The sequence below is a fragment of the Ascaphus truei genome, chromosome 10, assembly GCF_040206685.1.
Source record: "Ascaphus truei isolate aAscTru1 chromosome 10, aAscTru1.hap1, whole genome shotgun sequence".
NCBI lineage: Eukaryota > Metazoa > Chordata > Amphibia > Anura > Ascaphidae > Ascaphus > Ascaphus truei.
Window position 1 is genome coordinate 10261259 of NC_134492.1, and position 17222 is coordinate 10278480.

At 42.8% G+C, this 17222-nt stretch overlaps 1 protein-coding gene across 7 annotated transcripts in view; it reads right to left on the minus strand.

The window, feature by feature from the left end:
* Positions 1-17222, minus strand: part of TYW3 (tRNA-yW synthesizing protein 3 homolog) — a 134420-nt gene that overhangs the window by 9139 nt on the left and 108059 nt on the right. For 6 of the 7 annotated variants that reach the window (XM_075615797.1, XM_075615793.1, XM_075615799.1 and 3 more), the window contains exon 13: positions 5665-6136. The exons of the other annotated variant lie outside the window; for it this stretch is intronic. The gene's annotated coding sequence lies outside the window, so the exon portion shown is untranslated. Of the gene's footprint in view, positions 1-5664; positions 6137-17222 lie in introns of those variants that run through there. 7 annotated transcript variants of the gene reach the window in all.

Consider the following 17222-nt stretch of genomic DNA (forward strand, 5'->3'; position numbering starts at 1 on the left):
GACAGCCACCTGTGCTGAAGCAGGGATATCCTTAAAACCTTACCTGATGGTTGCCCTTAAGGACTGGAGTTGGCTACACCTGGCATAGACAACATGTTACATAGAAAGATAGATAAATGGGCAATCTTGCTTTTTTTAGTAAATTATATTTATGTACTTTTCTCTCTCTCTAGTACAAAACATATACAATAAATACATTCTTAGTACATTTATCCAAAAGGACAAATCCCCAAAATAAACAAACACAATCCTAACAGTGCAACTTTCTTTAAGTGATGTGATAACCTATTTAGATGCATATCCATTCTATTATTATAACAATAATTCAATGTGTTAATTCTGCAATGACATTTATTGGTAATTCTTTACATACTGATGTATAACTGTATTTTTTTTAAATCGCATTCCTTGCATTACAAGCCTCACTAACAGAAAGAATAAATAATTGTTTTCTAAAATAAAGCACAAACCCGAGGAAATGTCAGGTTTGTCTTTGCTCTGAAGAGGCAGTAACACTGACATTAACCCTGTGTGTGTGTTAGTGGAGTCAACAACATCCACTGAGCCACTGATTGAGCCACTGGTGCTGAAGCATAGATATCCTGAAAACCTGACCTGTTGGTGGCCCTTGAGGACTGAGTTTAACACCCATGCTCTACACCCCTTCAGCAGTGCGAAGGTTAAGTAGGGTGGAGGAGTGTCCACGTTTTTGCCCGACTGGTGGAAGCTCCTTGGCATTCGTTTCAATGCCAGGATGTTCATGTTTCTCTTAGTCGGAGAAAGTGAACACATTTTAATGTATATGCTCAACTTATTGTCCTTGTTTTTTCTTTAAAGCACATCTGGTTTGAATCTTTCTTTTGTGTTAAACATAGTGTATTGCGTTAGGAGGGGTGTACACCCCCATGAGTAAAGCATTCTTGCCAGCGGTGCCCATGAATTTCAGCCAAACTCTTCCATTTGTATATAGTTTTTAGAAGCAGTTCCCATGCATTATAAACAGCTATGTGTTTATGTCTGACGACAGACATGTGAAGTGCATTTCTGTGGGTTAACAGCAGTGAACCTGATGTTCTACTTGTAGAAAATATTTCTAATAAGAAAATGTTTTTTTTTTTTAAATTTAACCCTATATATTAAAAATACAGGCAGTCCTCGGTTATCCGACACAATGCGTTACTCAAAATGGCGTTGGATAGCGAAGCGTTGTAAAGCGAAACACGTTTTCCCATAGGAAAACTGTTTAATTGAAAGGTTCCGTTCCTGAAGGCTTTTTTAATGCTAAAATACACAAAATATTTTACGCAGACAAGATATGCAGCACACACATAAATTATATAGTGTATATATTATATATATAATATATAATATAAAAATATAATATATTATATAGTATAATATATATATTATATACACAAAAACAACTTTGCAAAGCGTCGTAAGAGCGTTGGATAAGCCGGTTTTGCGGTGTAAAAATGAATATAGGTATGCATTGCATAGCGTTGGATAAGCCATTCGTTGTAAAACGAGGACTGCCTGTAGTTTAAAGCTGTGTGAATCCTTAAAACTCATACTGTTATTATTGAATAATGCAATGAATGCTTCTGTTAGTGTGGCGGAACTATGTGAATTGCTAGCAAGAATTCAAAGCTAACAAATTAATTACTACTAGCATTATTAATAAAACAGTTATTTGTTTCTAAATTACTGGAATAATTATAAAGAAGATTCATGAGCACATTCACATCTCAGACAGGCCCCAAAACCTGCCTTACCCGACCATCAGACAGCAGCCAGGGTTTCTGGGTAATGACACGCCAAAGAGCAGTCATGTACAGTAGCATCACTTTTGTCTTCTTATTTACTTTAACATAGATCCTTTAAAGAAGGGGTGGCCGACTCCAGTCCTCAAGGACCACCAACAGGCCAGGTATTAGGGATATCGCTGCTTCAGCACAGGGCCACTGATTGAGCCACCTGTGCGGAAGCAGGGATATCCTTAAAACCTGGCCTGTTGTTGGCCTTTGAGGACTGGCGTTAGCCACACGTGCTTTAAAGCTTATGCCTGCTGTTTCATGCAGCTTTTATAGCAAAACGTGGGTTAAGTAAGTGCACAAGTAGCAGACTTACTCACCGACAGCTGTTTCAACCGCTGGTTTAATCAGTGTGAGGTTGAAAGAAGAGAAATGGAAGGCAAAGTCATATACTGATCACTTTAAAGCTTTTAATTGAACAGTATGTAAAATTATAGTATTACATTAATATTGTGAAGAACTCTCTTGTTTGCCCATTAAAAAGTATCATAACTCATGGCAAATCGCCACTTCATGTGCACCAGTAATACAGCTACTAGCAGTTTGCACCTGGTAATGAATAAAGGCAATTACAAGCCGAGGAAACATCAATCACAAATAACAAAGGAGGATAAATACCAGGGAAGTCTAGTTCCCCACAGAGTGACCATGAGCCTGTCCTGCGATGAACCGTACAAAGGGCAGTCTTCACCCTACGAGGATTAAGATGAGGCTTTTCATGTAGGTAGACTAACATTTCAGTGTCAGTGTACAACTCGTGGGAGACCATATTACAATGCTTCAATTAGTAGTTCAATTGTGGTACTAAATATATGAAAAGAATGAAAAATCAAACTTGAAAAGTTGTAGTACTTAAAGTCAGCAGGTGGCTGACTCCAGTTCTCAAGGGCCACCAACAGGTCGGGTTCAGGATATCCCTGCTTCAGCACAGGTGGCTCAATCAGTGGCTCAGTCCAAAAGGGGTGTGAGAGGAAAAAACAACCACATGCTTTAGGTATGAACTTTTTTTTTTCTAAAACACATTTGTATTTTCTTCACATTTATGGGGTACAGAAATTAAGAAGGGAATGGGATAAGGGGTTAGGTGGGAACAGAAATAATACAAAATGGAAGGCTATGGGTACAACTCTCTATTTGTATATTTCCTATATAGTACAGAATCTCACATCGATCCCTGTTGCTCTCATTAGGTAGGAACTTTATCAAAGGAATGATACATTATTTTAGCCTGCACTGGCAGGGACCGGACATAATGACCCACAAAGTCCCTTCTAGTTCACATTTCCTATGTTCTCATATTTAATTATCTTGAATCAACCTATGTAACCATCCTACGTGTGTTCTTCTCCCCCTAACCCTTCAACATCAACCAGGCTACTCGGTCTTGGGAGTTAGTGATGCCATTATTGCCTAGAGCAAAGAAAAACTTTAGAGCGCAGACAAAATTATTTTAAAAAAAGCATCTAAAACAATGGTAAAAAGGCGCAGTTTCATTTAGGGATCGAAGCAATAAAAAAAAATATTTATCTGTGTAATCGGCTTCTTTAAAAAGATTTAATCACCCTTAAATTAAATGTCATTTATTACACTGTGAAAAATGAATATGAATTGCTTTCTTTGTGGGGAACACTGAATTCAAGCAGATCACATACTTTTGTTGATTTGTTTGACTAATGAAAGCCCCGTAACTACTTTGTAAACAAAAGGAATAAAGCAAAGCGAACAGTTTTGATGACAAGATTATTTGCCAAACATCCCTCCCCCAAAGGCCTTTGCTTATCATGGAAATGTTAAAAGGTAAAACATGATTTTACATAAATTTATACTTGATAAATAATTCTCTGAAAACTCAGTTTTTTCCACTGATGAGCCACCTGTGCTGAAGCAGGGATATCCTTAAAACTGGGCCTGTTGGTGGTCCTTGAGGACTGGAGCTGGCCACCCCTGATTTGCATCTATACACCTGGTACATTCCATTTCTGTGCGCCAAAACAAAAGAACAAATGGATTTTTGGCGCAGACGGAGAAATGTGAGCTTAATAAATAGGCGCCGACAAGAGCAATAAAAATGGAATTTGCATGCACCAAATAAGCCATTTGTGACACTTAGTACATTGCAAGTGTTTTCCAAAAAATGATTGATACATTTACTGCAGATACTTATTATCACGACAGCTGTACAAAACAGCGTGCAATTTATAGTCACATCCCTTCCCGATGTGAATACCATGACAGGACTTGTTATGATCATGCGTTGGTCACATTTCAGGGTGCTACAGACCTCCCACCCCCAACTGTCTGTTGCCAGTCTAGGTGCATGTAGATCCAACCTTAGGGCTGGATCTTTCAGTCTTCACTCTTAAGGTACACAGCATGCTCTCCTGTCTTCTCAAACAATGACAGTCCCTCCCCGTACCTCCCAAAGATAACAATATGAGGGTCACTAACAATTTGTCACATTCCTTTCGTTTGACAGACTACCTTGACAGTTTCTGCTTTTGTTGCTGTTCCATTTCGGGCTGTAAGATGTTTGCATGTGAGCACAGACGGGAGCAGCTGTTTAGCGGCTACGCTTCCCACCCCCAATAGTGGAATGTACAAGCTTCGGAAATGCATTCATGCAATAAAGTCACATACATGAAGGCCAACTATCAACGTAAACCAGGGGTGGCCAACTCCATCCTCAAGGCCAGGTATTCGGGATATCCCTGCTTCAGCACAGGTGGCTCAATCAACGACTGAGCCACTGATTGAGCCACATGCTTTAGTAGGTGTAACCCCCCCCCCCACTTTGAGCTCTCAGACTTATGACTATTGCTGAGACAGGGGCATGAGTTCCTATTGCTAACTTACTGGGCCACACGTGGCCTGCGGTCAAACGGCAAGAAGAATACAGACAAAGAGTGGGTGACACAACTAGTTTACTCAGCACTATATAAATATATACATACATACTTATACATTACTAATTCGAGTACCTTGTGATCCTCTGCTGAAGATCACTCCGCACTGTACACCAATACAACACAATCCCCAATAACACTGCGCGGATGTGAGTCAGTGGTGTAGTAGCCACCCAATCCTGGGTATGTTGGCGTGTGATGGTGCCGGCACACAGTCGGAGCTCTTTCTGTACTAACTGTTGCAGGCCTGTGCTCCGTTACCGCTGTGCTTTATAGCCGTTAACGGTCTCCTCCGACAGTGCATACGTGACCTCTCTTCGAACCTGTTAGCACTCAGGCCCGCACAGATCTGATCAAACATGGCCGCCCCCCTCCCCCGCCCCCTTTTCAAAGGCTCCTCTCCCTCATAGTCCCACCTCTCCCACAGCCGTTATTATTGGCTGCTCTCATGTCCATCAAAGTCACATGTCCAGAGCACGTTGGAGAGAAACCTGCCAGGGGGCAGTGAGAGTGTGTGTGGAGCTCACAGGGGTTTACAGAGGATATACCTAAAACCTGACCTGTTGTTGGCCCTGGAGGACTGTAGTTAGCCACTCCTGAACTAAACTGTCAAGCATAATACTAAACTACTATTTTGCCTACTAAATATTTTCTTATACTTCTCTATCATTTCAGGTTTTCAATGCAATCACAACACAGAACAACGTGAAGCTACAGAACATGGGCAAGGCTTGTTGTTTTACTTTGAATGTTCAGAAAACATGTCCTTCCTCACTGTGATAGTGATGAGAATTCCATGTTTACCACTGTCCTGTAATTCTAATTCAGTATTGAATGGGGTCAGTATGATTACCTATTACTTTTTGGTTGAAATAAAATAGTGTACTTACTATTTTTGTTTTGCTTTCTGAATTGTTCTCAATAACCTAATTTCAGAGGGATTGTACATGTAAAACCACAATCACCGCTTCCAACACGCAATTTGGAATGTATTTTTTTTTTTTGTAATCTCATTTAAACTAAGAGGGGACCCAGAATAATACTGCGGATTTCTTATCAAGCCTGTTCAGGAAGAATTCGTGGGGAAAATCCAACAATCCAACCAATAAGTGAGAGGGACGCAGTACATTTAATTAGCTCACAAGCATTATGCTGTGTTTACCATTTTAATTGCACCTAGAAACCCAGTATTGGCAACTTGGGGCAATGACTTTGATCCAGTCCATGTTTTCTAACTGTATCCAATGCTTCCAGATTCGCCATGGATCTCCATTTCCGTGCAAAATGGAGTCTTGGGGAACCACAAGTGGATTATATGGTGACATGGGGGAAGGTCGGCAATGCTGGAAACCACTGACAACATTCTCTCGAATCTGGTCTCTCTTGGTGATAGGCAATCAGTGCTGCTTTTGCTTTGGGCTTCGTCAGGATCAGTTAACATAAAAGAAAAAAATAAATATATATATTTTAATATATACAAAAGAAAATTGGTGGTTGAAGATCAACTACAGCTACAAGTTGTTCATATGAATAATTGTATTACTGGTTACGGTTAAATGGATTACACGGTGTGTAGGAGATGTGTCTAAACAATTTAAAGCAGTTTCACTCTTCTTGAAATGCGGCTGTATTTACCAAAACGTGATTTCCCATTACAAGCATATGCATGTTGGTTACAACTTGTAAAGTGATTAATTCTCAAAAAACAAGAGTTGACTTGCTTGGATTTGTATCTTCACATCCTCTTTTGGTAAAGCTTCTCCTAATTGGAGCTCTTCGTGCACAGAATGTATGGCTGCATGGCCATGTTTTGGTGATGTGACACCTTGAGGTTATTTTTAATGTAGTGTGTACATAACACCTCCTGATTGCGTCATATGACCACCTCCCACATTGCTTCCTGTAACATTATATCAAAAGACCTTGATATATCACAGCATGTTTTAATTTACATTGCCATTTTCCTGTCAATTTAACGCCACAATGCCCAATTTAAAAATCTTATACTTAGAGTCATTTTTATTTACAATGATTGAGGGGTTTGAAATAAAAAGTTACAATAAGTGGTACTAAGGAAAGAATGACAAATCATTGTATGCTTTTCAGGTCTTTAGATTGTATGTGACACACACAAACACACGTCAGTGGAAATATTGTATTAGAAGAACATAACTAATTAAACTTATGACAAAGTAAGTAGCAACGGATTCTGCAATTGACCGTGATGTATCAAAAGCCGGCAAGTAGGCTTCCATCGTCCTTCTGCATACACCACGAGCTTCCATCTTCCTTCTGCATACACCACGAGCTTCCATCTTCCTTCTGGATACACCACGAGCTTCCATCGTCCTTCTGCATACACCACGAGCTTCCATCGTCCTTCTGCATACACCACGAGCTTCCATCGTCCTTCTGGATACACCACGAGCTTCCATCGTCCTTCTGCATACACCACGAGCTTCCATCGTCCTTCTGCATACACCACGAGCTTCCATCTTCCTTCTGCATACACCACAAGCTTCCATCTTCCTTCTGGATACACCACGAGCTTCCATCGTCCTTCTGCATACACCACGAGCTTCCATCGTCCTTCTGCATACACCACGAGCTTCCATCGTCCTTCTGGATACACCACGAGCTTCCATCGTCCTTCTGCATACACCACGAGCTTCCATCGTCCTTCTGCATACACCACGAGCTTCCATCGTCCTTCTGGATTCACCATGAGCTTCCATCGTCCTTCTGCATACACCACGAGCTTCCATCGTCCTTCTGCATACACCACGAGCTTCCATCGTCCTTCTGCATACACCACGAGCTCCCATCGTCCTTCTGGATTCACCATGAGCTTCCATCGTCCTTCTACATACACCACGAGCTTCCATCGTCCTTCTGCATACACCACGAGCTTCCATCGTCCTTCTGCATACACCACGAGCTTCCATCGTCCTTCTGGATACACCACGAGCTTCCATCGTCCTTCTGGATACACCACGAGCTTCCATCGTCCTTCTGCATACACCACGAGCTTCCATCGTCCTTCTGCATACACCACGAGCTTCCATCGTCCTTCTGCATACACCACGAGCTTCCATCGTCCTTCTGCATACACCACGAGCTTCCATCGTCCTTCTGCATACACCACGAGCTTCCATCGTCCTTTTGGATTCACCACGAGCTTCCATCGTCCTTCTGCATACACCACGAGCTTCCATCGTCCTTCTGCATACACCACGATCTTCCATCGTCCTTCTGCATACACCACGAGCTTCCATCATCCTTCTGCATACACCACGAGCTTCCATCGTCCTTCTGGATACACCACGGATGATTACTTACCTGGTGGTCAGTTTAATTAGTTCTGGGTTTTTAATACAATATTTCTACTGACTCCTGCTGTGCCTTTTTGTTTTTCAAAGTATTACATATGTTTTCTGTAATATGCTACTTTTATGTCACTGCCTTTAATCTCTGTTTCTACTGTGCTAGAACAAAATAAATAAGTCAATAAAATAAACCTAGTGTGATTAATGGTGTTTTGAATCATGTTACCCATATATATTCTGCTAAGCTGGATCAATGTGGTATGTATACATGATGTTGCATCACAATGCTTCATATATACATATTACATCTAAATTGCATTACATAAGCATAGTTTGATTAAGAGACCACAGGCTATATCGTTTTTATAAACCACATCTTCAGTTAAGTATCATTAAAGGAAAGAGAGTGGAGAAGTTCTTTGTAATGTACTCGTAATGTAATGTAACCTTTTGTAGCTCACTAAACTCCATGTCTATCCTTTCCACCTCCTGGTAAAATACAACTGTAGTATTCCTAAAATATTCATGCTTTCTAAACAGTTTTGAATGCCCTTTCTCAAGTGTATTTAATTTGGCTTTAGTGTACTCGTCTAAATGTACAGCATCTCAATCAAGATCATTTTGAAATGGTTTATTTAGGAAGTAACACACTTTTCCACATTGTACAATATTAGGAAACACAAACAAACAAACTAATGTTACACTAAGCTTATGTTAGCCAATCCATCAGGGTACCAAAAATAACACAGTAAGAAAATGATGTGTATCAGTTCTTATATGTAAGATGTTTGGGGTTGGTGAATAATGGATACTCCTACATGATTAGGTTAGGAGATAATAATTAATAGACAACACAAATGGGACGGCATTTCTCCCTCTTTCTGCATAACTCGTCATATCCCGTTCCTCATGTTAAGCAGAAACAATGTCAAGATGTTTCTGATATTTGTCAACAGGGAGTTACGTGTTCCCAATGAACCAATACCATAAAAAAAGAATGTTATCTATTAGTTTGGAAACACATTAGTTTGAACCAAGCTGCATTTCATAAAGTTAAGTGGCCATTGTGAGCTTTTAAAGTAAATCTAATCTCCGGTGAGTTCACATTGTTATTCTTAGTGATTAAATTGTGTTAACATGCAACATTTTGAGGCATGCGTTATTTCCAGTGTAAATGAAACCTCAGCTATGATCTTAACATGATATTTAATCAGACTTAGCTATGGCATGGAGCCAACATATGTAATCATTGTGAAATGATTATCCACATGTAATACAACTACTGTTATCTCATTACATTGATATACCTGTCTACAGGTTAAGTGATTTGGGGGACATAACTACATCTACAAATGCACAGCACTAAAACAGTATCTAACTTAAATCTAAATACAGATGTGTGTCTGTAGATAATGTCAGAAAGAAGTCAGCCCTTCTGTCTGCCATGAAAACCTAGTCTTCAGTTTACAGCCCATCACAAAGAGTCCTCTGCTCCCAGTACCTGCCAACCAACACAGATAGGTAGTCCGTGCTTGTCCTCACTTGTTGAACTCAACCCATAGTTGAAATGATTGTATATCAGCTGCCAGATATGCCAGCCTGATATGATATAATGCTTTATATGCTATTTTGCAAAGGCTGCATTTGCTGAGCGAAAGTATCGTAGCCATGAATTGAAACTCCTAAAACATATTTTTTAATTCTCTAGTTATATCTTCCAGAGCCAGAAAATCATAATAAATAATGAGGATGAATGGTTGGATCCTTGGTTATACCAATGGCAGATCTTTTCTAAAGCACATGTGATATTCTTGCTGTGCTGGTTTGCTATTCACTGTCTATAGATACATTTGCTGAGAGCTAGCTGGTGCATAACCACAACATGCATTTGAATTAAAAAAAACTATTTTGCTATGACAACCTCATTGTCTGGACTTGTATTAATCTGATAAAGCTTTAGAACATCAGCCATATATAATACAATTAGCAAGAAGCTTTGATTTGGCAAAAAGTAGCAGCTCAAAGCAAAACTACTTGTAGAGCTTAGTACATTCGGTTGCATGTCTTATAGTCACATCACTAAATACTCTCACATTCATGTGGACCACAGCTGAAATCATAGCCTCATATGGCCTCAGATATATAAAAGGTTTAAAATAACTTAATTTGGATACTAACTTGACCACGAAGGAATAAACAGATCACAACTTGACAATCATTTGTGATCAAGTGTAGATTTGTTGTAGGTATGAAGTGTGTTTTAATGGATGAACATGAGAGTTCTTCATTGACGAAATTATTCTGTGAAGAGATTTCCAACGATCACAGGTCTCTTCTTCCAGTGTTCTGGCCTGTGAAGCCTCTGGAAAAGCTCTGTGCTCTATAATATCCCCAATGCATGACATGTTGCATCATGAATTTATCACAGCCAACAACACACTTACACTTCTCCAGAACTCATACATCTCATAGAACAGAGGTGGGCAACTCCAGTCCTCAAGGGCAACCACCAGGTCAGGTTTTAAGGATATCCCTGCTTCAGCACTGATTGAGCCACCTGTGCTGAAGCAAGGATATTCCTGAAAACCTGACCTGTTGGTGGCCCTTGAGGACTGGAGTTGCTGCCCTGTCCTATAACCTTGAACTACCATATGTGTGCGCAAGCATGATCAACACATTTTAGTCAAAGATAATAATCGCACTTTGTTGCTAATTTCAGAAAAGGATATGTACATTTTTATCTGAGACTATATCGATTCCATAACGTATTTAAAGTGCCCCACCGATATCATGGAATTCCTATAACAGCATTTTAAAGCTGCAGTTCAAGCTGCCGTTTTTAAAAAAATATATATATTTTTTTCCCATTCAATATGTGCATCAATACAATCTGCACACTGACAAGTGATTAGCTAAGCTGCAGATCGATCCATTCTCCTGTAATCAATCGCTTTGCTCCGGGTTATTTAATTCAGCATTATGGGAAATTTAGTTTCTGGAATATGATTGATTGGGTAGTTACTAGATACAATTGGGTCACTGCTAGAGAGAGGGTGGGGCTCAAGAGCCAGAGCCTATCGGAAGGGGCTGTCACTTTGGAAATGCTTTCTATATTAGAAACATTAAAAATGTCTTTAAAAAAAACGTTTTAAATGCTACAAGTATTTTCTCATAGTACAGAACTGATTTAAAAAAACAAAACAAAAAAAATCATACAAGTAGGATATTGCTTGAACTGCTGCTTTAATTAACATGTCATGGTTTTGTAAAAGTTTGCTTGCCAATTAAAAAAACAAATAAAAATTCTGTGGTAGTTTACCACGAAGCACCAGGAAATGTGAACGGTTCTGATGCACACATGCAAGTGTTTTGAAAACAAAACGACGGTATCAATCAGGGAACAGGAAGCTGAAGCCAGAGCAGCGCAATGGAAGTGATGTCTGAAACATCCCCATATCTTTCTCAAGATTTCAATCGGGAAACACCAATTTTGTGCTGCAATTAGTAAAGCTAATGGCTCCCAGTTTGGATGGTGTTGAATAATATTTTCCGCTTGTTATTTTAAGTATATTCCCGGCCAGTGAAATAAAGCTAAAAACAAAAGAATGATGGTGAAAGCTGCGTAAGGAATAATAGCCATTTGAAAATGTTCAAAGCAACCAACGTCACAAATGTAACCCGCAGAAATGTTTACGCTGTGCTTTGATTTGGGGGAAACACATTTCCACTTTTAAATGGAAGCCCCACATAATGGCTGGAGGACGGATGGATGTCGGATACAAGTTTGCTTTTTATCCCACACAGATTTCCGGAAGGGAACATTTAAACACACATCTAAACATCTACTGTGCAGAAGGCTGATCAAAAAAATATCACCGTTTAGAAGCTCTCTCGGGTTTGAGGTAACTACAATGTAGCTGCATTTGTATTTTTGTGGCCATATTTGGCATTGCACATGAAAACATTATTTTAACGGAGAATCGGAAAACCCTTGCAACTATTCTGCCATAAGTCATTTCAATGTACTTATTTGATTACTGAATGCATTCTTAAATGGAACATTATGTGCATATTTGAAGCATGTTTCAAACTTGCTGAACTGAAATGTTGCTTGTATTATGATGCTAAACTGACAGGGAGTATTAATGTTTTAGTCGCCACTCGGACTTTCTCCAGGCAATTTTGATGCTTAACGTCGTTTCAATAAAACTATTCATTTCAGTGTGCAAGCCGTTTTGCAATGTTTAGTCATACACTATGACTACTTGCAGATCACCACTTTGTTTGATAGATTGGTGTTATGATTGGAACACCTTCAACTCCTATGGTAATGAAGAAGAGACTTGCCAGTTCTGTTGACACTATTACAACTATATGTAATAGTTTATGTTAATACTGATCTTCCCTGCTTTAGAATCACGCAGAGAGGGGGCTAGCATCAAATGAGTTTGCCCACTTTGCTAACAGCAGTCTGTCTCTGATTCCACAATATATCCACCCATCCTCCAAACAGTTACTAGCAGATCAGACAGGCTAGTCATACACCTACCCTTTAATGTCACTTTTCCGACTATAATTTTTTCCACTGGCTCGTTTTTCCTTTTTCTTCTGATTCTGTGAATCCCAATGGCTGACAAACTTACTATCAAGCTCCATATATTTTCTACATCCACATGTATTGCTAACACTGTTCATTATGACCCTGCAACATGTAACTACTGCGGGATACCTCGTGTTGGAGTATTTCACCTGCACAGCGCAAGAATACCTCGGGATTCATCGACCAAGATCATCCCAACCTCTTTACCAGTAATGGCAATAGTGCAGTGTAGCAACTACTTGCTGAGTTCAGGGGGTAACTAGTGGACCAATCACATCTTTCAGGACCTCCACTCTACTCAGAATGGGAATTCATTGAATGCTTTCTTTGTAGCATGGATACCATACTTCAGGGGTGCTCAACTCCAGTCCTCAAGACTGCCCCCTCCCCCCCAAACAGGTCAGGATTTAAGAACATCCCAACTTCAGTATAGGTGACTCAATCAGTGGCTCGGTCTTCCACCTGTGCTGAAGCAGGGATATCCTTAAAACTTGACCTGTTGGTGGCCCCTGAGGACTGGAGTTGCCCACCCCACGCCCATACGTGACCAAGCTGCATTTACATCTCTGCTTCCTACAGTCGGGCCTCTTGCTTCCAATTTCCTTCATGAACAGACACAAAGAAGAAACAGACCCTTGTTAAGGATCGAAAGCCCTGGACTTGTTAGGAAGGGGCTGCATGACTTAAGGCCGAGGAGCCCCCTCCCCTAAGGTGCTGTGATGTCAGGTCAGGGAGAGGGGTTAAGTAAGTGGTAAATAGGGCAAGGGGGAGGGATCCTGGCTACCTCTTTCTTCTAAGGATCTACTGTAGCGATCACATTTTCCTGGTTCCGGATTCCTGGTATCCTGAGAGATGGCTGCACGGTGCAGAGGAATGAAGCGCCCAGCAGATCTGATGGCGTTCGCAGTCAGTGGCGGAGACGCGTGGATGAGGGAGCTGCAGGAAAAGCACAGCGGCGCAGTCCCGAGTGGCTGCTGGCTCACGTGTTCAGCGGTGAGGTGGGGATTTCGGCTGGAGGGATCGCCTGGCGGAGCGGAAGCACTTGGACAGCGAAAGGTAGAGAAAGGGGAATTTTCTTATGTTGTTTTTCAAACCACCGTGGATCGGGCGCTTTTTGGGTCCGCGAATTTCTGCGGGGCGGGTTTGGGAGGGGCAGTGCGTTTGGGAGCAATTTGCGTGGTAGGATGGTTACGGATTCTGGAATCCGTTGGCGGATTGTCATTTTGATGATCCTCCGGCGGAAGGCGGATTCTGCCGGGATGGGGAGCTGGAGCGGAATCAGCGGTTAGTGCAGATTTAATCCACAGGCGGATTTTCACCATATAGTAGAAATTTTGTTAGGGCGCGCGGATTTTGGGTTAAAATTCACATGGATTTAGCAAAGGGGGACAGACTGTTAGGGGAAACCCTCGCAGATGGATATGGGTGTGGATTACCCATAAAATAAGCGTGGATTGGACGCAAGGGTGTATTCCGGGTAAAATCCACGTGAATTAAACGCAATGGTGGATTTTGGGGTAAAAATCGTCGTGGATTGAACACAATGGGAGATTTTGAGATAAATCCGTGCGAATTTCGCGGATTTCGGTAAAATCCACAAGGATAGGACTTGTCTACAGATTTCGCACCACCGAGCGGATTGTGGAGTAAGAGGTTAGGGAAATGGATTTTAATGCTTGTACCCATCTTTAGTAGCAGAGCAGGCTCCAGCAGCAGAGGCCTGGAGGTGTCAGTATGTGGACCGGAGAGTGCAGCATGGACAGGACGCACCATGAGGGGAGGGAGCGGGGGCGAGGCTGCATACGGCAGGCCAGAGCCTGCGGCAGAGCAGGAACCGCTGCAGGGAACAGCTAGGACTACGTCGGTAACGGCCTCCACTGAGGCCATCAGGACCAGATAAGTGGGGGATGTGGGGTACAGCATGAGGTGTCCGGATGGTGCAGAAAAGGATGCGGTCCGCCTCAGATCGGCAGGTAAGTCACGCCAAGGCACCGGGGAGCCGGCTAGAAGTGGACAGGTTTAGCTTTAAGGCGCATATACAGGGAAGCGAGATGGAGATGAGTAGCGGGTGATGTGCGGGGGGAGGCATATAATGTGGGGGAAGTAGTTGCTTCTCCGCCCGGTCACTGGGGGGGTCAATGGGGGGCATGGGGAGCATGCCAAGTGCGGGATGGACTCCAGGAGGCCTAGGGGGGTTGGGAACGTGCAGTAGGATCATTGTGACAATGGAGGACAAGAGGGAGGAAGGGGTGCAGGATTTTAGCTTTAGGGACACTTGCCTTTGCTTAGCTGGGGTTGCACCTATCGGTGTCAGTGAAGGAGCAGGTATGGAAGGATGATTACGTTGATTTACTGATGGATTATAAAGAGCCCACAAAGTCAGATAAAAGGATGAGAAAGGAGGAGGAAGAGAGGGAAGGAGGCAGCTCCCAAATCTTTTTGGCACTCGCTGCAGGCCATCACAATTTTAGCCAGCGTGATAGGGGAGAAGAAGCCGGAGCCATGCTCGGCGCTCTTCAAGTAAGTTTCTCGAGTGCTCTGGTAAGTAGGTCCTCGAAGTATGAACGAGTGAACGCCTCCTCTGCTGCAGGGTTCTCTTTTGGTCGGTCCCAATCCGCGGCTATTACTTTAGGGCCGCGTGCACTGGGTATAGCGGCGCCATCTTGGTACTTTGTTCCTGCATCAAAGCTCCGATGCGGCGGGGAGAAGTACTTTGTGACCCCTTGTCCCGGCTGATTTTTCGCTCGGTTAGCCATGTCTCTGTATTTATTAGTTCAGTGGGGGTACTTTTGGTCAAAAAGATTCGGGGGAAATGCGCTAAATGATCCGGTTATACTCAAGGGTCTGTGGAGCTCTCCTCTCACACAGCCATCTCCATTGACATCCTGGACACGCCGGCCAAGATGTTTTTTGTGGGCAGCAGGGGGGGATGTGTTGGGACCAACTGCAGCCCGAGTTATTGCGTAAGGAATGATGTGGCATCGGTCCATTCGTTAGATTTAATAAGGAGCATGCGGTGGGGCATAGGACAGATAGTGACAAGATTTAGACATGTGATGATAGTCTGGTTGGAGGTATCTTCTAGGTTGTACAGGCGTGGGGCCAGGAACGACCCAGCTGTAGACAGATCGAGGAGGAAGATAAATAAGGCTATGGCGGCATTTGTGCTGGATTTAGGGGGAATTGCAGTACGTCATTAGGACCTGAAAGGCCTGAACCGGGAGGATGAGGTCCATTTATCAGATATCGGGAATGATACCCTGATGTTAGCATGGCAAGGCGCGCTGCAAAAGGCAGTGAGTGGTGGCCTGTTAAATGACCATACTGGTGGGAGTAATGTTACTCTGGCAGGGGGACTCAGTCAGTATTGGCTCCTGGAGGGAGGTCACAGATCTTGGAAGTACTTTAGTTGGAGAAGGCAGAACCATTCAAGGCTCAGAGGCCAGAATGGTAGTGACCTTGCAGGTGGAATTTGGGGAAGGCGGTGCCATTCCAGAATAGGCTCGTTTAGTGTGGTAGTGACCTTCCGATGGGGGCTCTGTGCCTTCAGACTAAGGTACCGAATGGCTAGATGAGCTGAGCGAATCCTTCGAGCTCTGGTGGATGTGAGTGGAGTAATCTGGCTGGGTCCCAAAGTTGGGGATAAATATCAGATATTTATCTGTTGTAATAAATAAAGCTGTGGTTGTTTATTTCTCCCAAGAAGTGCTATGGTGTGTTTATTGGGAAAGGGAGAGGGGTCCAGCTCGAGGCGTGGGTAAGTTGTCAGGAATCGGCGTTCTCCTCGCTCCCCACACAGAGCACTCCCTCCCGTAGGGAGCCCCTGGACACACAAAACAATCCTGCCTTACCGGCCTCCACGGCTCCTCGCCCCTGCCGCTGTCGCGGGATCACTCCCCTCGGCGATTCCTCTGTTCAGCGCCGGGCGCGCCCACGCCCTCCTGCACGCACACCTGCACCATCCACTGGCTCGGTCCACGCGCGTACACGAGTTACGGAGCACGCTCAGTCTGCACACTCTTCTTCCCGTCCCCCGGACCTCAGGCTCCACCCCCGCACGGGCATACTCAGGTTACTAACAAGACTCACCTGGCCTGTTATGCCTGCACCAATCTGCAGTGTCTCCCTGTAGCTTTTCCTGTCCCGCCTCCGTTCCTAATTGGACCTTCCTGCTTTATCTAGCTCCTCTCTGCTCTCAGTCTTTGCTCGACATAGTCTCTGTATGGAAGTATAAAACAATACAGACCGGCGCCAAATATGTCCAAGGTGGAGAAATGTCCAGCAATGAAAGAGTCTCAGATTAGCAGATGGCTACTGAAGTATCTTCAGTGTGTAGACTCCGTAGACATAATGCATGAAAGAAAAAATAAACATAGAGAACACATCATAGGGCAATATTGTATTGACTAAACATGCAGGACTAACAAGACACAACAAACACTACATATAACAAGCAAGGCTGACTATTACTAAAAATATATTTATTAATTAAACACAATAAAGATGAGGTAGCAGACGTGGGATCCGGTGGTTAAAACCGGAATCCTACTTACAGGACTGCCACAGATCATGAGCAGGG